We start from the raw sequence: 24,721 nt of genomic DNA on the forward strand, positions 1-24,721 counted from the left end.
GAAAAAAATCACTGGATCTGAGAAGCAATTCATTAGTGATCGCAGATGTATGGGGCCCATAATATTTAAAGACTGTAAATCGATTTGAAAACCGATCACCTTATCTGGTCAAAGATATGGGGTTCACCTTGATGTGGTAGATAAATACACATTTGTCCAAACATCTTCTAAGAACCATATTTATCATGATTTACTGATATTATATTGATTGTAGAGTTTATCATAATCATTTTGACTATTATTTATTAAGTATTTATAGGCATTTATTTATATAGCGCACATATTTTATGCTGTGCTTTATAGACAATATTTGAACATTAACATCATTATTTGCCTCAATGGAGCTTACAATCTAAATTCCGTACCACAAGTCCAACATTCTAGGGTTAATTTGTTGGGGGCCAATTAACCAACCAGTATATTTTTTGGGGGAGACAACCGAAGCACCCGAAGGAAACTCACGCAAGCATGGTAAGAATATCCAAACTCCGCACAGTTAGGGCCACGTGGGAATAGAACCCATGACCTCAGTACTGTGAGGAATAATGCTAACCATTACACCATCCATAATGCCCATACTATCAGCATTCTTAGAGCCCAATTCAATATCAGTTGCAGTTTTTCTTAAATTTCGCATGCTGGTGGACGTTCAGCAAGATTTCCCAGCATGCAAAGTGCCTCTCAGCAATGTGATCGCATTGCAGAACCAAGCACTAAGGGTAGCTCCCTGCATATGCAGTAAAGGCTTAATATGTAGGCGCATCCATTGAGTGTGAATGTCTGGAAATGCCTGCATTGTCCGGTAACTCCCACCAAACGCACCGTCGCTGCCTGCCGCTGTCACTCAAACTGTGATCCCATCCTTCTGAAATTACACCACACTTTAAAGCTTAGCACACATGCGCTGCAGCCACTGTGCAGGTGCAGAAGTGCAAAAAAGGCCTCGTTATTTTTGCACTTGTGTGCCCTGTACTGAATTAGGCCCTTAGTGCACCTGAATTTTCTTCTTTTTCCTGCATGTCTCCAAAAGTTTCAGTGTGGTAACTTAAAATTAGTGTGTGCCTTTCAGTCCGCCTCTCCTTCTGCACTACTATCCCTCCCATTTGCCCTTAGGTGATGCAATCAGTACAGGTTCCATATCTATCTCCATATTAGAATAGACACTATTATGGTAAGACAGTGATAAACTGACATAACGTGTTAGCGATTAGGAATTTTATGGACCCATCTGATGGGGTTCAACTTGATGTGATAGATGGGCCCATATCTGCCCTATTTATACTCCATGCTAATTGTAAAGTTTATCATTACTGTTTTGCCTATTATTATTTCTAATGCTTCCAGCGCCTCTGTATCTTGTCACTGGTCAGACACATCCCAGTTGAAGTGAGCCGGTATCTGCTCTCCACTTCATTCAATACCAGATGGGAAAGCCACACAGTGCCACATCTGCTTGGGATCTGCCTGAGTTCAATCTGTCACAGGAAGGTCACACACTCTACACATTTTCTTGATGTCTTTATAAGGGTGGTGACCTGTCGTGTCACAATAAGGCTCCTATATCTACATAACACAATTAATTTAACTGAGCTATGGCTACATTTACTACAGGAGACTTTTAAATCATGATATAGAATTTCTCTATTTAAAGCCAAGGGCTGAAACGGACGGATTTAAAGGGACCGTTCTATTCAATGCAAAACCAAGCATGCAGTGATCAGTAGGCTGTCCTCTGCTCCGCATACTCTACTACACTCCTATCTATACACATTACACCCGTCCCTCTCCTCTTGTAGTGACAGTGGCCTAAAGTCACAGACATGTAACCAGCACAGACGCAGACACGGACGGAGCTGCGCGTGACTCAGTTTCAGGCTCCAAGTGTTCTTATTTCTAAATCTCCAGTAACAGACCACAGTGCAAATACCAATAACGAGCCCTGGAATAGCATTGGTCTCAGAACATAGGGTCTGATCCAGGTTTGCTCAGTAAGCTGCGAACATCGCTGATTACCGAGTGCCTGAGGCGCTGTCCCCCCATATCACCGCTGATTCCCCTTGGTAACATCCGAGGGGATGTGTAACAAATACATCCCCTCTGATGCCTCCGCTCCTGGAGAAATCATTAGACGGTCGCCAACCACCGATTGATTTCTCCGGCCTTCGCAAATAGACGTCAGTGAAAAGTGACATTTATTAGCGTGCGCCTGGATGACGACATCGGCCCGTCCGCATACCCATGGGAACGCTCAGCGTTTTCATGGGGATGCCCATAAAACCACAGGCGTTCCCATGGGCTAGCCCCGTTCCCACTGCCATCCGCCCCCAGCCCTCCCTCACCGCAATAAAGGGCCCGGTGAGTGTGTAATTTGTCGAGGTCGTACGCTGCCAGGGTCTCCACATGCGAAATTACACACATGTGCAGACCCACAAACATCAGAACGGGCCGAATTCGCCCCATACCGAATGAATCTGAATTAGGCCCATAGTTTGCAGAAAACATTGTAGCAGATGTCAAATGAATCTTCTACAAGATGACCCAAATGTGAGGCTATTAACTGTAAAGACTAATGAAATGATTCCCGTATGTGTCACTGTGTCACTGTCCTGTTATCCAACTAGGGGCGGTGTTTAAGCTAGCTGTAATGATGGGAGGTGCATTTATAATAATCAATAATGGAAAAAAGTGAAATTTCATTTATTCCATTGTCTGAATAAGTGGTTATCCATTAATGATAGATCTAATAGTAAATAAGACCTCTGGCACCAGTTGAATGACAGGTTGTATTAATTATTTTGAAGGATGGATTAATTACACATGATTCAACTACTTTTAAATCATATTTCTTCAAATAATACCACCATTCTCAAAGAGCAGTTCCTGAAATAAGCATTTCATAGCCCTCCCAGCTCTGGTGGACAGAGTGCAACCCAGTGTAGCAGATAGCAGGTACAGTATACTGTCATCCCCTGCAAACAAATTGTGGGGTTGGAGTATTTTCTTCTTCTTTATAGTTAAACAATTAATCAGTCATCCTAATTTCTAAAAGAAAGCAATACATGAGGGAGAGAGATGATGGTTATAAACCTTAGGATAAGTCTGCTCTGTTGTTAACAGACTGCAGTAAGGTAGTCCTAACTCTCAAATTCTTATGTGTGTGTGTGTGCAAATGTTTAATATTATTCTGAACAATTGCAGTCTGTATATCTGCAATGATTATATAATGATTATTTCAACAACATAATTTTTCCATGTCAGCATGGTACAGTACTTTAAATTGGTGTAAACAATACAAACCTTACCTTAGAGTTCAAATTAGGTTTAAGGTGCGTACACACGGTTCAATTCCGTTTTCAATTCAATTTCTATTAGATATGGACTATTCGACCTGTTCTGAAGTTTTTTCTACTCCACTAGTTTCTATTTGATTTTCCATTTGATGTGCATTTGATTTGCTATTAGATTTCCTTTTAGATCAACACCGGCTTCAGGCAGGAGATGGACATTGAATCGAATGCTGCAGTGAGCTCATTAGATTTGCACTATCTACATTACATTAGATTTGCACTATCTACTATTAGATTTCCACGATATAGTCTTGGCTGCGAAGACTATTTTTCTATTGGATTTACACTACACGGGAGCGCGCATTGAGATCGAATCTGCATCAAATGTAGAAAAACCATTCGATGCCCATTCCATTTTTTATATAAGCAAAATCGAATAGAAGAATAGTCCATATCTCACAGTGTGTATGCTCTATTAGGGTTAAGAACTATGATAAAAACAGGTGTCAACCTGGTGAACATGTTGATTTAAGTCAAAGATGACATGTTGCAAGTCACTGTGCATATTAACATGACGAACATGTGGACATGTTGTACTCCAACGACATGTATTGTCTGTTGCCATAATGGATTCAACAACGTGATTGTTGAAGTAATGAACATCGAACAAACCATACCAAACCTCTCTGAATGTGAACGCTCAGAACATGAAGACATTCAGTCCTTTAGTCTTTAGACTGTACAGTTTAACTGTCAAAAATTCTGAACAACTTGTTACACAGTCATTTTCTCCTTTAATAACACATCACCATTTAGCAGATTGTCATCTTTCCACAAAGACAGAGCATGAATATTTTGACAACAGCGAAATACAATTCAGAATAGAAAGTCATAGGAAAATGTGATTACCTACAGACTAACAAAGTATTACATACAGGCGTGTTCGCTGTCACCGTACCTATTTTTGGAATTGTTCTTAATACACACAGTAATTATATCTTCTTACATACTGTAACCTTTGCTCTGAGATCAGCAAAAATTTGTGGGCTCAACAGGGTGCAAAAGTTGGGCACATATACATTTTAATGCATATTTTAAGATATTAAAGAAAAGAGTGACATGTGAGCAAGCACTGAGAGAAAAAAGAAAGGAGTAGGTGGAAGGGAAGGTGTTAGAAGGTACTGTAGGTCTGTAGGTGGGGGAGGAGAAGGGAACATGGTTTCCCTTCTCCTGAGGGACGAGTAGAAGGAGGATGCAGCAAAAAGCCTGGATGATTGGGTGGAGATGTGAGATTTGAAATAAGAATGCATAAAATGTTATACTTTAAATACTGCAGATGCGCAGGAAACAAATTGTTACACTGTCTGTATATAGGAGAGCATAGAGGATAGAAAAAAGCAAAAAATAGCATGATGGTAGACAGTCATTAGGTCGACACCATTAGTTCGACATGGGAAAAGGTCGATATGGGTCTAGGTTGACATAGGAAAAGGTCGACATGGTCGAAAAGGTCGATGTGGTGTCTAGGGATGGCCCAACCCCTAAATTCACCCATGATTGTATGTAATAATGGTGTAATGGCTGCCTGATCCCAGGGATCAGCAGCACTGTGTGTATTACAGCCACTACTGTCATCAAATGAAGGTTTATAAACAATCAATTCAAATTATAAAATTAGACAGGGGGGGAGGAGGGGGGGGGTCATTCTGTGGTGCCTAGGGGCACACTCACCCCTAAATCTGCCCCTTGATTAAAAGTCAACTACTTCATAAAATAATTTTGTAGTGGAACACAGACAATTTAAGCAACTTGAAAATACATATAGATGGTTACACAGGACCCAGACTGGGAGGAGGAAAAGCTGGAATCTCTGTGTCACTTTCAGCTCCTCCCACCCTCCGACCTTTCCTCTGGTCAGAAAGCGCCTTCAGTTCCTCATGAAACCTGATACTCTTGTGACTCTGACCTGCACTGCATACTGTCCTGCTGTATCAGTGTACCTCAGTCAGCAGGTGGGTGGCTAACAAAGAGGGGGCTCGAGGTACAGTATGCTCCAATCTGGCTTTGGTTTTAGTAGTGGGCAAGAAGGGTGGAGTCAAATTAAATGGGCATTTGCAATACAATCTAAAGGCCATACACAATAACATTATCTCAGGGCCGGTGCAAGAATAGTAGGCACCCTAGGCAAAGAAACCCAAAGTCTGCCCAAGTGAAAAGACACCGCACTCCGGGGGGGGGAGGGGTGTTCCGGCACTACCCGCAGATTGCCAATGCGGCTGACCAGCGGGGCAGGGGGGGGGGGCAGTGTTCGCCAGCCGGCGATTACCGCTGACCGGGGGTCTGCCACCCGCTGAACAGGAGCTGCGCTGACTGGGGTGGTGCGGGCGCTACCCGCAGTTTGCCTCTTGCCAAACATATCCATGGGAGGATGGGACCAGCTCTGATGACAACCAACCACAGGCGGGCTCCAGGGGGGGGGGGGTATGCTCGCGGCTCACCTGCTCCCTGCTGGCCTGGTACTTTTCTTCCGCGAGCGGCGCTGCTGCTGTCTCACTACCGCCCTCCAGTGGCTGGCGCCCTAGGCAAATGCCTAAAGCTGCATAGTGGTGGCGCCGGCCCTGCATTATCTTTCCAATCTGGCTGGTTGGAATGAAAATCTGGAAATTTCTAGGATCAAATTACAATCAACCATTTGCTCCCAAAAGCTGAAAAATAGACAAAAGCAGTCATCTGCATTCATTGATTTATCCGATTTGTCTGATTGGCCATTTGTCTGTTTTCCATGTTTAGCAGCAAAAGGTCAATGTTCATTTGCTCCCCAAAATTTCCAGAGAACCAGCTAGATTGGAAAGTTAATCTTATAGTGTGTATGGGCCTTTAATCTACCATGGATACTCTGATTTAAAGCAGTTTTTAATTTAACACAGGGCAGATATATATTAAGCCTACTGAAGAGATAAAGTGGAGGTGATAACGCACCAGCCAATCAGCTATGTTTGAAAAATGACAGTTAGGAGTTTTCACCTGGTGACTTATCACCTTCTACTTTATCTCCACTTTATCTCCACACCAGTTTTAATACATCTGTCCCACATAGAAACATAGAATTTGATGGCAGATAAGAACCACTTGGCCCATCTAGTCTGCCCATTTTTGATCCTTATTTCTTTGTAAGGATATCAATATGCCTATCCCAAGCATGTTTAAATTGTTCTACTCTATTTGCCTCTACCACCTCTGATGGGAGGCTATTCCACTTATCTACTATTTTTTCTGTGAAGTAATTCTTCCTCAAATTTCCCCTGAATCTTCCTCCCGCTAGTTTCAGTGCATGTTCTCGTGTTCCCACAGAGGAACAGTAAAACTACAATTGAACATTAAACATTGATGTTGTTCCATAACCCACAGCAGCAAATCAAAAGTCTCCTTTCTTTGGTGAGACTTCTCAGACTGCTCATACCTGTATGTCATGGAGAGCATTTTTCTTTACACTAACAAATAATATTGTCTATGTATTAGTATTCATTAAATCCGGTCCCTCAGCAAAATACTTTTGATCAATTATGTTCAAAATCCTATAGATTGTAAGCTTGCGAGCAGGGCCCTCCTACCTCTATGACGGTTTGTTACTACCCAGTTTGTTTCATCGCTGTTTCCTGTTGTAAAGCGCAATGGAATTTGCTGCACTATATAAGGAACTGCAAATAAATGAATAATTGTAGATGACTGAATTAGCTTTTAACATATATGGGGCAGATGTATTAAGCCTGTAGAAGATATAAACTGGAGATAAAGTGGAGATAAGGTAAAAGGAGATAAAGCACCAGCCAATGAACTGTGTTTGAAAATGACAGTTTGGAGTTGATTGGCTGGTGCTTTATCTCCTTTTACCTTATCTCCAGTTTATCTCTTCTCCAGGCTTAATACATCTGCCCCATTGTCTTTATGATTTACAACAAATTTAAATTTCTGTACATAATCACATTATTATCTATGCAATATATTAAGCTATAACACGTGACACTGGGTTTATTGTACAATTGTACTACCTTGAAAGGGACTAAACTTCTTTTTTATTTGAATAAATGGGAATTCCTCTGCCCTTTGCAGAAATCAAAGAAAAGTTTGAAGCTACTTAGTGGAAACAAAACTCAGTGGGAATTGTAAATGAGATTGTTCATTCCGCCCACGTCAGTGGAATCCTCTAGCTCCCTGTAATATCTAGTATTTCTTTCATTCTCTCTTTTTTTTTAACCCATTAACACTGGTAACACGCAAGATGTTACATTGTTCTCCAGGCAAAATGGATAACCCCACACGCTTCCATTCTCTCCACCCCCACAGCTGCTCCTGGCTGCTCCCTGCTATGAGTTGGGATTGCCCACTCCACTCCCAGCATTTCAATTATTGATTGCACACAAATCTTCCCTCCCTAGTTCATTTCATCTGTAGACTTCTACCTCTCATGTTATTCAGTGCAAAAAAGCATGAGTGTGTGCGTGCGTGTATGTGTGACTGGGAGACTTTGTTCCTGAAGTCTGTATTCAGCACTGCAGCAGAATAGACCTGCAGCGTAAGATCCACCCAACGTGCTAGTCCTCCTTATGTGGTGGCCCGTTCAGCACTAGGACGCGGACAGCTCCCAGTACAGCGGAGGTGCGCTCAGGAGGAGGTAAGAAGGGGATCCCAGGCTGACAGCTGTCTCGCCACTGCAATCCACACATGCTTATGTCCCCAGATTCAATCAGCCATTGCATTTACATTAACTTGATAACTTTTTGCAGACGTCTTATACTATTATGCTTATGTTTGAAGCTGGAGATGATATTGGGTTCAGTATGCATATGGTGTCAACGTTTTGTATAATTCATTTATATAGCGCACACATATTCCGCAGCGTATGTGTCATCAATAGAAGGCTATAATATCCCCCATTGATGTTTAAGTAGTTTTTATAATCATTTTTATAATCCATGATTTTTTTTTTATTAAGCCAAAAATGTAGCCAATTGCTTGGATATTTTGCATAAATATATATTTTTGCATAAGTAACTTGCAGCGTTAGCATCTTTGGTATTTATCAATGATACTTGTCTATGGGCTCAGTGCTGTTTTATGTTACCATGATAGTAGGAGAGGCAATGTGTGCATTTAACCACAGAGTAGCAAGGAATGATCTGAATGTATGCTAGCAATACAGAAGGCAGACTACACCTACAGTAGTAAAGTTATCGCAGCCTCGCTGGCTGGTAGTGCAGGAAGCATGCTGCAGAACTAGCGTGTCTTCACTCTCCACTGCCTCCACTGCCTGCAGTACTCCCTGCTCAAGGTCCCTCTGGTAGAAAGGGGGTTAAACGAGACCTGCTGGTTCTGCGGAGTCTGAGTCATTCCCGGGAGCTGTCATTTGTCAAACAACTGCACAGTGAGCCAAATGCAGAGTGTCAGGGCAAACAAAATCTCATTACCAGGATCAGTGTGCGTCAAAGGGTGCGCTGTGATTGATAGTAGTCGTTCTTCCCGCAAAGGGTAATAAAAAAAAAAAACCGTAGACTGGCTGGATAAAATACTGATAACAATAAAAAAAAATAGGATAATCTGCAGCCAGCTGCAGTGCAGGGTACTTACTGTAGGTTATCCAGGCTCATGGGTAGTATGGAGGTGTTGGCTGTACTCAACATTTTACTATATAAGCAATTGCTATTGTCACAAACTTTACAGTAAGCCTGTAATTCAGCTGCAAAATACCAAATGATTTCAGCACCATACAATAAAGTTACACTACTGGAAACTCAGATTTTGTATCAGTGGGAAGAGAGATTTTATGTATATATGTGTGTGTGTGTGTGTGTGTGTGTGTGTGTGTGTTAAAGAATAGAGAAAGGGTGCACACTGACTAGTAATAGTGGAAGGTGACTGCATTAAGACTTTGTGACCTGGAATCCAGTGGTTGGACTATTAACCAATAGGAGATTGTGCGCATTTGGACTTTTTTCCACACACACACACACACACACATACACACACACACACACACACACACATACACACATATATATAGTTTCAGTTTTCCATGTGTCACTTTAGTTTGTGTATTGGGATATTGGAATATCTGAGGTCGTCTTCCTTGCCCATGATCCCTATGCTGAAGCTGCCCACTTATATGTTGCCCTGGGGTCAATAATGGGTCGCCAAATATATATTTTTTTTAAATGAACCACCATACATTGCCATTATTATTTTTTTCTTTCATTTAATATTGTATATGAGGACTGAAGTGTGCTTAGTTTTTACTACATATTTAATTTTATTGCATAATCCATGTTTCCAGTACTGTAGACTGGGTGTGCACTTTTGTCATGAGATATAATATTTGTCCCTTAAACTATACACTCCTTGCTGTGTGTTGAAGCTAATCTCTGCAGTGTATTACACACACTTTTCCTATGAGAAAAGAAGTATCAACAATCGCACACATATTAAGAACAATTTTTATTGAACATTATGATTTAAATAAGAATTGTGCATTTGCCATATTGAAACAATCTCATTCTACACCATATCACATATCATTTATGTGAACTTTTTGTTTCAAGATGTCTTTTTCCTGATATTGCTCTTGGTATCTATAGTAATTATACTATGTAAGATGCAATTAAAGTTTGATTTCGAGGAAAATCTAATTGTAGAAAGAGTAACTTAATAATAAGGGTGAAAATATCAGAATACGTGTAATTACGAGAAAAAAAAAATCAGATTTTCATGTATGCTATCTATATCTCACCATAAGTGCAAAATAAAATGTACCCACATTTGTAATACAAACAAAAACGTTGTCAGTGTAGCCATCACAATGCAGTTGTGTTCTAGTCTGCAGACCTAGCCTAATGACTGTGCATTATGTCATTCATGTAAAAATCAGACTAAACAGAAGCTATTCAATTACAATATATCTGCAAACACAGTAACATGAATCCAATAACCACAAATGTTTCTCTTTATGGACAGCTATTTCATTCAGGATTTGTCTAATGTTGTTACTGTGGGCACCAGACCTGGATTCCTGCGGAATTTTGCTGCCTGGTCTTATAGGCCAGACAATTATTATATTTGTAATGAAACAGCTGGCCTTTTCAATAAAATGAATATATACTAGCTGCATTTCTACAAGTAACTTTAACTGTCAAATTTCTCTTGGTGTACATGTAACCACTAGAAAATGGGTGGAAATTGAGGTTAATTTTTCAGCAGGCATGTTTGTTTTGATACAGATATGGTATAATTACAGGAAAGCTATGTCAGCTGTCAGTGTATTATATGTGTAGAAAATATATCTGTATATGTGACACAATTCGCATCACAAGCTATATATATATATATATATATATATATATATATATATATATATGTAGATCTATCTATCTATATATAGAAATCTATCTATCTATCTATCTATCTATATATATATACTGTATATAGACACTGTGTATATATATATATATATATATATATATATATATTCACACATACATACACACACACATACATACATACAGTGTGTGCTTTATTGTATCTGAGTGCAGTTGTTTGGATTTTATCTTCGACTCAAAACACTTGGTGAATGTAAAAGGCATGGATGGAAATTGTACACAATTTACTATATAAATGAATGAATTATTTTCTATCTATGTTTTAGGCTTATTGACATTTTGAAAATGTTCACTAACTGAATCAGAATTTTAACATAAGCAATTATAACTGTAGACTCCATTCTCCACGTCCATCTTTGCAAACTGTAAATCACATTGTATTTGTAGTGAAAAAGCTATTTTTCATTTTGACTTCCTGTCAGAAGAGAAGGGTGTGCCCATCTTTCTATGATATGGAAAACTCTTGCTGTTACAGATCTCATGTATGTATTTTACAGCATATTTCCAAAGTTACAGTATATTTCAGAATGTCTTTAAAGGGAATGAAATGACAGTTATGTACAAGTCACACCTTTTGCACTATAGACATAAGAATATAATGCTCTGTAGCAGGCATAATGGTTTAATAAGCCAGAATCTTCTATTTTCCAATTGATTGACACTTCTACAATTGATTCAAAATGTGGTACTTTTGCGTCTTTCCCCTGTATTAGATATTAGGGAGGTGGTCAGTGAAGATGTACAAACATAGTTCATTGGATTTATTGTATATGTCTGCCATGAATTTGAGAGTGGGTGGAATGATTTAGGCTGGGACGCGTCCTTTCTCATCTGTTTCTCTCTTCAGATAACCATGACATCATGTTAAGGTTTTACGTGCATTACTCCATTAATGCATTGTGGTAGCTTTGTCGAAATAATGATAATTATATTAGCAGTTGAGAAGTATTAGCTGTCAAGTAGTAGAAAGGGGTTTGGTAGTGTAGACTGCATTAGCTACATTGTCAGACACTGCTCATTTTGCAGCACATCATTCTTTGGGCTTACAGTACTGCAGAGGAAATGTCTATACACTATATTGTGCTTGATATTATGCAGACTGCATTCGCTATGAATACAGCAAGGTGCAGCTATTTACAAAATGATTCTAGTTGATTCGCAAGGCTGCAGATTTGCAGTTTTGCCAGTCCATCAAACCCCGCCATGCGAATGGTTGGCTGGCACCACCCCTTCGCAAGGGCGATTTGCACGCAGGGGTTTGCAAATGGATGTTACACAGTAACATCCACTTGCAGGGCAGGGGGAACCTCCCACACCCGCCTCATTGGCATGAGAATGCCCAGCGTATGCTAATGGGGCCGCCCCCCCGCCACTCCCTGCCCCCCCCCCCACCCGCTGTCATGGGTGCATGCACCCGGCGAACGCACCTTGCGTATGCACATGATTAGAAATGCACATGTGCAGAACAAAAACATTGCGTAGGAACCAGAATAATCCCCTTAGTTAGGATCGGTGCAACAAGTGTAACTGCTACCAGGTACTTTTTTATTTCAAAACGTGGAGAAAGAAATGAGCTTAATTCTCCCTGCGCACCTCCCTTGCAGCTTAGGTTAACTCTTTGGTGTTTCCCAAAACACCCAAAGCAGTGGACTGGTAAATTTGATAATGAGAAACCTTAAGCACACTGGGTGACACTTAAAATATTTATTCAAGATAAAAATGATAAAATAACATTGACATCATACACATGAAAAAAGTTCCTCCTTACCCAGCGAAGATGGTGGAGCCAGGTAGGATGTTAACAGAGTGTTTCCAAAAAGGGCTCACCCTGTAGGCTCCACAGGTCTGATGCTGGGTTAGGTCCTTTATAGGTGGTTGCAATCCTAGGCCAACGCGTTTCGAGTCTACTTGGACTCTTTGTCAAGGCTTTGACATGTTGAACTAATGTTGAACTAATGCTTGTTGACCTAATGCTTGTAGACTTATTGACCGTATCATCTAACATAAACTGTCTGTATTCACTGAAACTTGAGACCGATGGCCGGGATGGTGATCCAAGACTGCATCATCGGCCACAGCACTTGGATCCTCACTTCCTAGGAGCTATACAATTCCATAAAAACATGATTCAGGCCCAGTGTTCCTTCCTTGTATGCCACTCAGTGGCGTAACTTCAATTTCAGCACCCCCCCCCCGCCACTACAATTTGAGCGCCACCCTCCATGCACGCACCGCTTACTATTCGGCCGCCGCCGCCCGGTCCATTACCGGCCTGCCAGGACCAACAGATCCTCCTGTCTGCAGTCCTGGCTCTCATCCTGATTGAATGTCACAAGGAAAATGGCCGCCGCCTTACAGCAGACCATTATTTAGGATGCAAGAGGAGGTCGCCACCTCCTCTAGCATCCTTAATAACTGTCTGCTGTGAGGGAGGAGGCCATTTTACAAGTGACTTTCTATCGGGAGAAGCGCCGAGACTGCAACACACAGAAGGATCCGCACGGCACCACCAGATCCTGCGGCAGTGGCCGTAACACTACCTTATGCAGACCCCGCAGCACTCAATCTTTCCCAGTGCCTCCAAGCCACAGCGGGGTCTGCAGAGGTATAGTTACGCCAGTGATGGCACTCTATATTGCTTATCTTTCATGCTATTTAAAGTGAAGTGGTATAATCAATTTATTACTTGACAGAAAATCAATGATTTGCACTTTTCATTATCACAGTACTGAAACACTTGGCTTTGTTGTGCTAATTATTGGGTACAATTAGGAAGATTACACTTTGGGACATGTCCCATCTGTGGCCCTGATTACATCCTTTTTATATTTGGACAGTAGTAAAGCTGGTATACTGCATAATATACTATAATGCTATAGTAGAATGTACATGGAATGCGATTTTAGAGAAAATGTTTTTTTTTCTATAACATAACAACAGATCTGCTGAATCCTTGTGGTTCCTTCGGATGTTCTCCTGGAGTCCCCTGGTGGGTACCCAGTGATGCCCACTTACAAAGTGATGTGGGTGGTCTGTGTGGCAGAATCACGCTGATTCATAGTCCTGCTCCCCACTATAATGTTGCTATAAAGGTTTACAACATTTATTTCCAGCATTGGCCCCACCCATTCCATTCTGAAAGGATAGAATTATTTGGCCTTAAAAAGGGACCTGTGTCGCCTGCTCTCCCCCCCACATGTTCTGAGGCAGGCAGGGAGGCTTCCATCTCCCTGCCTGCCAACATCCCCCGGCTCCCAGCGGCGTTCAACGCAGGGCTTAAAATTCAGAGGGCCCCTGCGGCGTTGAATAAGATGACAGGGAGGGCTGGTAGTGAATGCTCCAGCCCTCCATAACCCTGTGAATGTGCAGCGAATTCTAAACAGGATTCACTGCACAACGCGTAATTTATAATTGAATACTGCCCCATAAGTGAGCTTTATGAAGAACCTTAATTTGTAATCTGGGATCTGATTCAGTAAAGCTTGCTAAGCATTGGTTGTTCGCTGCTTAATGAGCACATAATGCTGCAACCCCAAGAAGTTGGTTAGGGCCAACTGAAGGCCATTACAGTGAAAGCACTTTCTCTCTCTTAAGCATGGCCTGCACTGGTAGTGTCTTTTTGGTGATCTGCAGATCATGTACCAGTTGCCACTGGCTCACTGGATGTGACAGATTTTTCAGCCACCGCCCCTATATCCATAAATCATCATTTCCTGTCTAATGTCAGAGGATACTATGAATCGTAGGTCAGACAGACCGGCAGGTCCATGATTTTTCAAGCTCTTACTTTCAGGTAACAGAAATGTTCTACCAAATATTTGACAGCGCAACATAATAAATTAGCAAAGACTTGAAAGTCAAGGAGATGGCAAAAAGCAAATATATCCTGGGTTGTTATCTATAATTAAGGTGTTGAAGAGCCTCTGTGGAACTTATCTCTTGCTCACATACATTCATCCGACTCCATTGAATATACAATCATTATATCTTTATGTACACAGAATCTAATTGTGTTTTTTAAACATCCATCATGTTGGGCATAAAGACATGATGGAGTAACAATCTCATCAGAAGTGGATACAGAGAGTATAAATTGATTCTGTCCGAAAACTCACCATTAAAATGTTCCCATGCTCAAGATTTATGAGGCATCGTTAGGAGTAAGGTAATAAATGCAAATACAGTGCGGCATGTAAGTTGTCCCCGGGATACTTTTCTAGGCCCATTTGATCAATGTAAACATTTTTACTATATGCATAAAAAAATTATACTTTTCAGTAGTGTTTCTCTTGTCTCTCACAAAGTGCTTCGGGAAAGCCAGAAGACAACTTGCATTAATTATACAAAAGCGTTTGAGTAGGTATTGTTCTTCTGGGTGTCATCCAAAATGCATGAAAATGGCATGAGTACAGCACAAAGTGAGACCTGCTAATTAGCAGTTACAGAATTAGGTGACTCATGGGGCAATGGTAATAATGCCACAGACAGGCCATACAGTGCATAGAGGTACTACAAAATCGGATCCGGTTGATAGATCAACGATGTCCAGATCAACAATCACGTTGTCGACCACTGATGGTCCAACGCGCCTAGTTAGACGCCTAAACATAGTCAACAGCGTCTAGACAGTAACAGAAGATCGACTGGAACATGGTCAACAGTGATATTGACATAAGTGGACATGGACACTGTATAAGTGTACCATGTCCCTATGCGTCGCTCATGGCTCCCTGGGCTTGAAGCATGTTGAGCACAGCAAGCCATGCGAAGGGACATGGTACACTTAAACGGTGTCCATGTCGACCTATGTCAACATCACTGTCAACCACGTTCCCATCGATCTTTTGCATGAGTCGATCTTCTGTTAAAGATGATCTAGACACTAAAGACTGTGTTTAGAAAACCAACTAGACAGATTCGACCATTAGTGGTTGACCACATAGTTGTCCATCTAGACATCACAGATCTTTTACACCAGAACCCTAAAAAACTGTATTTCATAATTCGGCTGAACACCAAACCCTGTTACAAGAAGTTCTACCACATTTTTATGGTAATATGAACTCTCAGTTTGGTAATTTGTATAACTTATAGCAATATATATATATATATATATATTTACATATATATATATATATATATATATATATATATATATATATATATATATATATATTAAGTTGCAAGAACTGAAAAATCTGTGAAACGAGGATTTGTCTGGGCCAATCCTAAAGCTTCTACCGGATTTCACTCTTGGTAAAAACTCTTATGATTCGTTGGAATCACAACACAAATCAAAATCAAGATTTGGTTGCCCTTGGAAGTGATATTAGTAAGCATAAAACCATCTGCAGACTTTTGTATTCAACCTCTTAGCTCATAATCTTTTAAGAAAAAAAAGACATAAAAAGTTTATTTTGTTATTATTTAATTAAGTAGTGACATCTTTCCAGATGACAAAACCTCTATGACCTACTGTTATAAAATCAGTAATAAAATATAGTTAGTATTTCAGCAGTAGGCAAATTTTTGTTAGAGGATGATATTTCCATCTCCACAAATCCCTAACATGCCTATAATCTATACAGTGTATAACAGCAATTATTGTGCATTTAAGACCCATACACACTAACCAATTTTTTTTAAAGTTTTCGCTTAGAAGGTCCCTAGTTAGCAATAACTTAAAAAAAACTGAGTAGTGCGTATGCTTAACATAATTGAGCGCATCCCATCAGCTGAACATGCAGGTCAATTTTAGCTAAACTGTATATGCCCTGCTCTTGACCATTCTGCCTAGAACATCCATCATTTGTTTTACCCCTCCTGGTGTGTCCACCCTGTTGCATACCTTTGTGTCATCTGCAATAAAGCATACCATTTGCAATGTCAGCAATAAAGATATTTAAAAGCACTGGTCCAAGTACAGATCCCATGCACTCCATTTACTACAGCTTTCTGTTTTCTATCCTGCTACCAAGATCTTATTCATTCAACCATATTAGTATCTAATCCCCTGCTTTCAAGTTTATTTAGTAGTGTCAAAAGCCTTGCTAAAGTCTAGATAAGCTATATATATGCCACCTCCTTTATCTATTACTTTATTCACCCTGTCAAAAAAGTCAATTAGGTTTGTTTGACAGGTACTTGTGAGTTATCCGGGCTGCCGATTTCTAAATCGGGTCGGATCGGGCACATCGCATCGCATGCGACCATCGGATGCGATGCGATGCGATGACCCGATTTTTCCATAGGAATCAATGTTAAAATGGACTGAGTCCATTTTAACATGGAATTCAATGGGAAAAAGGGGTCCTTTTCATACCCCTACTATCCAAGTGGGCATGGAGTTGGATATAAACCTGTGGCGAGCGTAGCGAGCCACCGAGCCCGAAGCGTGGCGAGCCCCGCGAGGGGACACAGAATACCGTCCCCTCGCGGGGCTCGCTTCGCTCGCCACGCTTCGGGCTCGGTGGCTCGCTACGCTCGCCACAGGTTTATATCCAACTCCATGCCCACTTGGATAGTAGGGGTATGAAAAGGACCCCTTTTTCCCATTGAATTCCATGTTAAAATGGACTCAGTCCATTTTAACATTGATTCCTATGGAAAAATCGGGTCATCGCATCCGATGGTCGCATGCGATGCGATGCGATGCGATATCGCATCGCATCGCATCTGATTGTATGCCTTAACTTAAGGCATACAATCAAAAAATCGGCAGCCCGGATAACTCACAAGTACCGTTTGACATGATCTTGACCGAGTAAATCCATCCTGTTTGGGATCCTGTAAACTGCTGAATGTGAGATAATCTACAACTACCTGTATTTGTTTTAAGAGTATTTCCATCAATTTCCCTACTAATGATGTGAGGCTCACTAGTCGGCAGTTGTTTGTGTCTGCCTTGCTTCAACTTTTTTGCAGTTGTACAACATTTGCTCTTTTCCAGGCTTCTGTAATTACTCCTGTAGTTGGTGACTGTTTGAATAAATCTGTTAATGGTGCTACCAGCACCCCATTTAGTATTCTTGGATGTATGCCAACTGGCCCCATCGATTTATTCACTTTTAGTTTTGACAGTTCTATTAGGATTTTCTCCTCTGTAAATGTACTTCTTTAATTTTTCTAAATATACCTGCAACTTAACTGTGGCGCCTTACCCTATTTTTCAATAGCAAAAACAATAATTAAGATGATCTGCTAGTACATTGTCGCCCTCCACAAGACTCCCACTCTCCTCAGCTTGTGCCTTTACACATATGATTACCTTCTTAGGTCATAGTGAATATTTCAATCCTCTGCCACTTTCCAAATTAAACCCGTGGCAGAGGCATCTTATGAAGAAATGGGGGCTCACATATTTGGCCCCCAATCACATTGGCAAATGCTCAGGAGAGATTCTGGCATAGTGCCTGTGCCTATCTCAGGGAAAATGGTGCTGGAGTCATTGAGTTCTATTGCACCACAGAGGGTATGAATATTGAGTGACTGTAGGGTGTGCATTGTGTGTTCCTCTGCACTCAGGGGCCCTTGTGCACCCATTATAGATATGCCACAGGCCATGGTTATCAACCTTTTTCTCTGATTACCCCTTATTTGTACCCTCAGCATTCGCAATCCTAAACATTTTGTAATAATTACCATTAACTATTTGAGCGCCAACATCTCTGTGAGATGTTCAAAATATCTGCTAAAAATGGCAGCATCACTCACATTTGTTATATAAATTCAGATAAAAAAGTTTAAAAAAAAAGGTTATATTTCCTATATAGGGTAAGCATTACAGGTCTTTATGATGATTAAAAATGTTTGCTTGGCAATTTTCACACTTTTTTGACAAATTCACTTGTCATTAAAAGGGTTAATAATATATATATATATATATATATATATACACACACACACACACACACACACACGATATTAATGTCATTGTTGATACTGTATCTTTGGCATCTTGGGTACCCCAGGTTGAGTACCGAGGCCTAAACTCATCATGACAGTTCGGGGACATCAGTGATTTGGTGACATGTAGCACTTCTGTGTGTTTGTAGAATTGATTTATTTATTTACTTAGAAATATGCTCCATCACCGAAGGCCACTAGAAGGTGCCATATTTGTCTCTGAAATGTAGACATAAATGGGACACGCCCTAGTCCCAGTTTTGGGCAGGTGTAAAAAAGGAAGTTACCTTTACTTTAGCTATGAACATTTGAAACATTCAAAAATCAGATTTTGATCTTATTTTTTATATTATCTGTATTCCCCACAGTCATAAGTGCAATACATTACGTTTTCATAAAGAGAAATAGTAGGGTACAGCGGACAGTAAAATGTTCTACTATAAAGTCATCATTGCATATTCCCAGGGGCGGATTGGCCCGCCGGGAAACCCGGGCCATTTCCCGGTGGGCCAGCCCAAAACTCATTAAAACCGGGCCGAACGCGCTCCCCCCTGGGCTGGCCGGGCACTTTGCCCAAATCCAAAATGGCCGCAGGAGGACTGCTGCGCATGCGCGACAGCACACAGCACCTCCCATGGGCCTTCAAGTGCAGCAGCAGTGAGCTCCCAGCCCCTGTTCCCCCTCCGCCCAGCTGCAGAAGCTCTGCCCCCCTCTGCTTCGCATCTGTAGCCAGCAGAACGCAGCAGGTGAGCCCCTCCCCGCATTACTTACACCGTCACTACATACACTGCCACCACCCCCCCTATTACATACACCGTTGCATCCCCCCGGAGCTGCTGCAAGATTTTTCCTGGGCAGGATTCGTCACAATCCACCCCTGCATATTCCAAATGCCTGTATCCTTTCATTCATGGTAAAAGCAAAGATTACTAAAATATATTATATGTAAATAGTTCTTTATAATATGTTCAAGGTATAGTAGCAAATACAGTAGCTCTGCTGCAGCATGTCCTGAAAAGTACTGCACCAGTGAACATGAAGTATGTTATTGTTGTCCAAGGCTTCCATAGAGTTCACCGATTCATGTTTGCATTCACGTAAGAAGCAGCATGTACTGTATTGTCACGGGATCGCCTGCTTGGAACACATCAGTAACTGAGAGTAGATTATCTGCATTTCATTAAGTAACTGAATCCCCAACACACTGGGAAATACTGGCCTTTAACTTGACATAACAATCCCTCAGGACATCGTATATTTGTCCTACAATAAAAGGTTGCCCCCTCAGATGCACCAGCTGCCACCCGCACAGTTCGCGCAGTCTACTCAATCTGGATCCAACTATAATGAGCATGTAGAAAAACGAATCCGAAAATAAATGGATGTAACTTTAATACAAGGTGAGAGGAGACTTTGTTCACTGAAAAAGAGGCTTGGTGGAACTTGCGGCACATGTTCTATATATACAAGTTTCAGTTTTATGTGGATTTATCTTTGAAAGTCATCAGGACATAGAGAAGTATAAAATGAAATCCCTACGATATTGCTCAACAGCAAAGATGCAATTATTGTACCATATGGTTTATGTATAAAATAATGGGCATATAGGGTAATTTAGACTTGACTGCTGCTGAGAAAATTAGCAGTGTCAATCGATAAGGTAGACGCCGCCCAGTTAGAGAAAAATCCCACCTTTTGAATTAATGAGCTTATTTTCCGAATGGATGAGTACTCCTAGCGTAGAATTCGCAGCCAATCAAAATCCTTTGTTACAGGTTGACCATCAAATTATCCAGTCACCAGTCATCGCAAGCTAGGAGTAGCCAGAGACTTACAGGGGTACTCTTTACCTAGAAGGGCGGCCATCGCGGCCATCGCGGGCATTGCATGCACTAAAAAATCGGGTGCGATGCGACCGACGCGATGCCCGCGATTTCCCATAGGGAACAATGTTAAATGTCCCAATTGACCCGATTTTCCTGTTCAATGTCTCAATTGACCCGATTTTTCCATAGGAAACAATGTTAAATGGGCCACAGAGGCCAAATAGGCACCCTGAAGTGTGAAATGGCCCCCACAATTGTTAACGCCACCCCACGATCAACGTCAACCCGAAGCGTGGCGAGCGCAGCAAGCCCGCGAGGGGCGGCGGTACGCGTCCTACGACCTTTTCATACCCCCACTATCCACGTCGGCGTGGAGTTGAGAATAGAAAGTGTGGCGAGCGCAGCGAGCCACCGAGCCCGAAGCGTGGCGAGCGGACGCGGATACCTTCACAGGTATCCGCGTCCCCTCGCGGGCTTCACAGCTGTCCGCATCCCCTCGCCACGCTTCGGGCTCGCCACGCTTTCTATTCTCAACTCCACGCCGACGTGGATAGTGGGGGTATGAAAAGGTCGTAGGGCGCGTACCGCCGCCACTCGCCACGCTTCGGGTTCACGTTGATCGTGGGGTGGCGTTAACAATTGTGGGGGCCATTTCACACTTCAGGGTGCCTATTTGGCCTCTGTGGGCCATTTAACATTGTTTACTATGGAAAAATCGGGTCAATTGCGACATTAAAAAGGAAAATCGGGTCAATTGGGACATTTAACATTGTTCCCTATCGGAAATCGCGGGCATCGCGTCGGTCGCATCGCACCCGATTTTTTGGTCGCATGCGATGCGACCGACGCAATTTTTTTTTACTAACGATGCCCACGATCAAAATCGTGGGCCCCCTTCTAAGTAAAGAAAACCCTTACAGGCATATCCTGATTCTACTCCATGATGACTGTGCCAGATTTAGTTGTCAGGGGTTGACCTGCAGATTGCCATAACATCTGAAGTTGTCAGAGAAAGATCCTGTATACGGGCATGCTCAGCTACGTAGGCTGTGGAGACTTTACAATGTATAATACTTGCTTAGCGGTGGCAAGATATACAGAGGCTTAGATTACATTCTATGGCTGAACAGTAGAACTTGAATGGTGTTTATTACCTTGTGAAGAACATTCAGGAGAGACCAAAGTAGCAGTAATATTTGCTGCAATAAAGCATGAAACCAAAGTAGAATCCGAAATTGTAGTCAGAAACACAACCAGGGGTAAACATAACCAGAGAAGCAAGGTGTGACGCGTCCACACTACCTGGCCAGCTACACTCTGATAGCAGAGGAGAAGGTTCCCAGCTTGCAGCTATTTCCATGCAGGATACCGGAGCGGCATGTGGTCCCGGTGGGCCCTGAGAAGGAGCAATTGCTGTGTTCCAGTGGTAGAAATTGCATAACATCTTGTGGTATTAAGTCCATATGTGAGGAAGTGATAGCTACTTACATATGAGCTAATGATTATTGTGGTTTTAAAAAAAATGTATTGCACTTTGAGGTGCCCCCTTTTATAGCCAACGCAGTAGTTAAATAAAACCAAGGTTCACATAGTCCAGGAAATCCAATTATTAAAGCCAGGAACAGCCATATCAGAGAACTCAGTAGCCTCAGCAGCAATGTGATTGGCTGTTGGAGAAAAAGTTCATCTTGGAGATAGAAGATTAACAGAACCAGTTGTTGACTAAACAGGAACTCTTGTGGCTCAACTGCCAGAAACACTTGTCTTAAGTCTACTGTCACAAGATAATATTGTGGGGCATGGGTGGTCTGGTACTTACCCGTCCATGCACTGCGGCGGCTCTCTGGTCTGGCTGCTGCATGAGGTTAGTGTACTGGGCAACTGGAGGCCAGCGCAGCCATCTTGGTTTAGGGCAAGATTTCCATTGGACTAGCCAGAGCTCTGTTTTGCATCCTTCATCTGACAACCAATGGCAGCCACCCTCAGGGTATATAGAGGGCCTGTCTGTGCTATTTGGTGTCATTGCAAAAAGTCTTCTGTGCAGTTTGCTTCACAGAGACTCCTGGTGTACTTGGTTCCCCTGCTTCATTCATGCCTAGCCGACCTGCATCTTTTGTTCTTGCTGGATACCCGGTTGCATCCCAGGTTATCTCTGACCTGCTAATTCTGCACATTTACTGCTGGCCCACTCTGTTGCAGTCCCAGCATACCAGTCGGGAGACCTCCAGGACATCTCCATTTCTCAAATTCTTTCAGTACTTCTTCAACTTCCTTACAAAGGCGTAACTACCATAGGTACAGAGGGTGCAGCTGCTATGGGGCCCAGAGCTGAAAGGGGCCCACTTTGCCTGTCAAAGTACCATTTGCTGTATACATTTTTCAGCATTAGGTAATAAATAGGGGCCCTTACAAAATTTTGCTATGGGGCCCACATGTATCTAGTTACGCCACTGCTTCCTTTGGATCCTTTTCATAATTATTGTTCAGTATTTTTGTCTTTTCTGCAAAGGGACAGTCTCAAAGACACTATTTGTGATTGAGCCACAAACTCTTTTTTCCCCCAAGATGTTAATTGGGAGTTAATTGTTATTTTTTGTAACTTATGAGAAAAAGTTTAATCAAACCTGCTTGGTTTAACCTTCCAGTCTCTGGGTCAGTGGTAGTACAGTATCTGTATCTTATACAAATGTATCAAATCCTCAGAATCTGACATCTACAAAGTCCTGGTTCCATGTCTTGTAGAGCACATCATTGCTTTTTCTTATGAGATTGTGAGAAATAATGTATATTGATTTACATATGCATACTGCATGTGGGTTGTGTATTACTTTTAGCTCAATATTAATCATGCCCTTCTAAAAAAAATCTCAGAAAAATCTAAATTTTTAGTCGATTTTTCAAAAAAGTGGAGTATAAGCAGGATGAAGGTAAAGATTCCAAAACTGGAAAATGAAACTTATATATCAATTTTTTTTTTACTCAATAATTATTCAAAGTAACAAAAAAATAAAACCAAAGCTTTTCAAAATCTAATGTACCATATAAGATGTATAATTTAAAATGATAAATTATTAATTCTGCATTCCAGCGGAAACTACTCACAGTAACGGCAGTCCTTCTGATTTATTTATACTCTACATTGCTTAACTATTTCATACAAGTACGGCATATGTTTAAGTACTAGAAAAGCACTGATGAAATATAACACCAGGACACAAAAAAATAGCCATACGATTAACAATGTTACAAGGGGAAGCTAAAATTATTTACTCAATAGGAAATATGGTCAATGTATACAGTAAGTAAGGTTTATAAAAGTTCCATAAAATATATTGTCTATTGCTCACCAGGATCATCTCACTACATGAAGCAGAGTATTACCATTACTTATTTATACACACTCATCATATTATGTGGCGCTGTACATGAATCAGCTCTTGCCCCATTGGAGCTTACATTATAAATTCCCTATTACACACACACACACACACACACACACACACACACACACACTTTTGTAGAAGTTTGACCTCCTCTCTATGTACTTCCTGCTTTGCTGGAAAGTACTGGATAGATTACGTTCCCCTACATAATTGTGTGCATCCATATTTGTTTCTATAATGAGCAGACATACATCACTTTGAAAATGTCCACAGTTTCTGAGTAATTTGCACATGCACACTGGTGATGTCCCTGGGAACAAGGAGTGGGTGACATGTTCCCGGAGACCTGCACATGCACTGTAGACTCTGGCATAATGCCAGTCTACTTGATACCAGAGAGTTAGGGATCTGAAACATTGGTGCACGCTGGCCTTCTCCTCTCTGAAAATGCCCCTGTGTGCAGCTGATACTTCACATAGTGTTGCAGTGTTGGAACATGGCATGAAGGGCCCACCAGGCAAATGCAGTGGAAGGTGTCCATGCTTAGCAGGGCAGCCAAGAGGGGGGGGAGTGGGTACTAATTACCCAGGCTTGCTGGAGGGGTCCTGCAGGGGCCCTGGTCCAACCCCTCCCTTTCCCCTCCGTCTCTCCCAGGTAGCAACAGCAGCACACACTTCTACTTAACACTTTTTATGTGCTGATAGCAGGCTCAGCATGAGCATCTGACTGACAGCGTGTGAGCTCTTGCTGAGCCTACTGTCAGCACAGCACATGCTGTAGGTGTGTGCTGCTGCTGCTGCTGAGTTTAGAGATTTTAGAGTTTTCTTTCACCCTCCTCTAAACATTTTGGAGGCGTGGGCTAAGTGCGGTAGGTGACCACACCTCCCACACTT

At 41.7% G+C, this 24,721-nt stretch overlaps 1 protein-coding gene across 1 annotated transcript in view; it reads left to right on the plus strand.

Annotated features, from left to right (window-relative positions):
* The first annotated feature begins 7,699 nt into the window (after positions 1-7,699).
* SV2C (synaptic vesicle glycoprotein 2C) overlaps positions 7,700-24,721 on the plus strand; it is a 183,509-nt gene continuing 166,487 nt past the window's right edge. The window contains exon 1 of the mRNA XM_083151963.1: positions 7,700-7,959. The gene's annotated coding sequence lies outside the window, so the exon portion shown is untranslated. The remainder of the gene's footprint in view (positions 7,960-24,721) is intronic.

This window comes from Crinia signifera, chromosome 1 (genome assembly GCF_055691185.1).
Source record: "Crinia signifera chromosome 1, ASM5569118v1, whole genome shotgun sequence".
Classification (NCBI taxonomy): domain Eukaryota; kingdom Metazoa; phylum Chordata; class Amphibia; order Anura; family Myobatrachidae; genus Crinia; species Crinia signifera.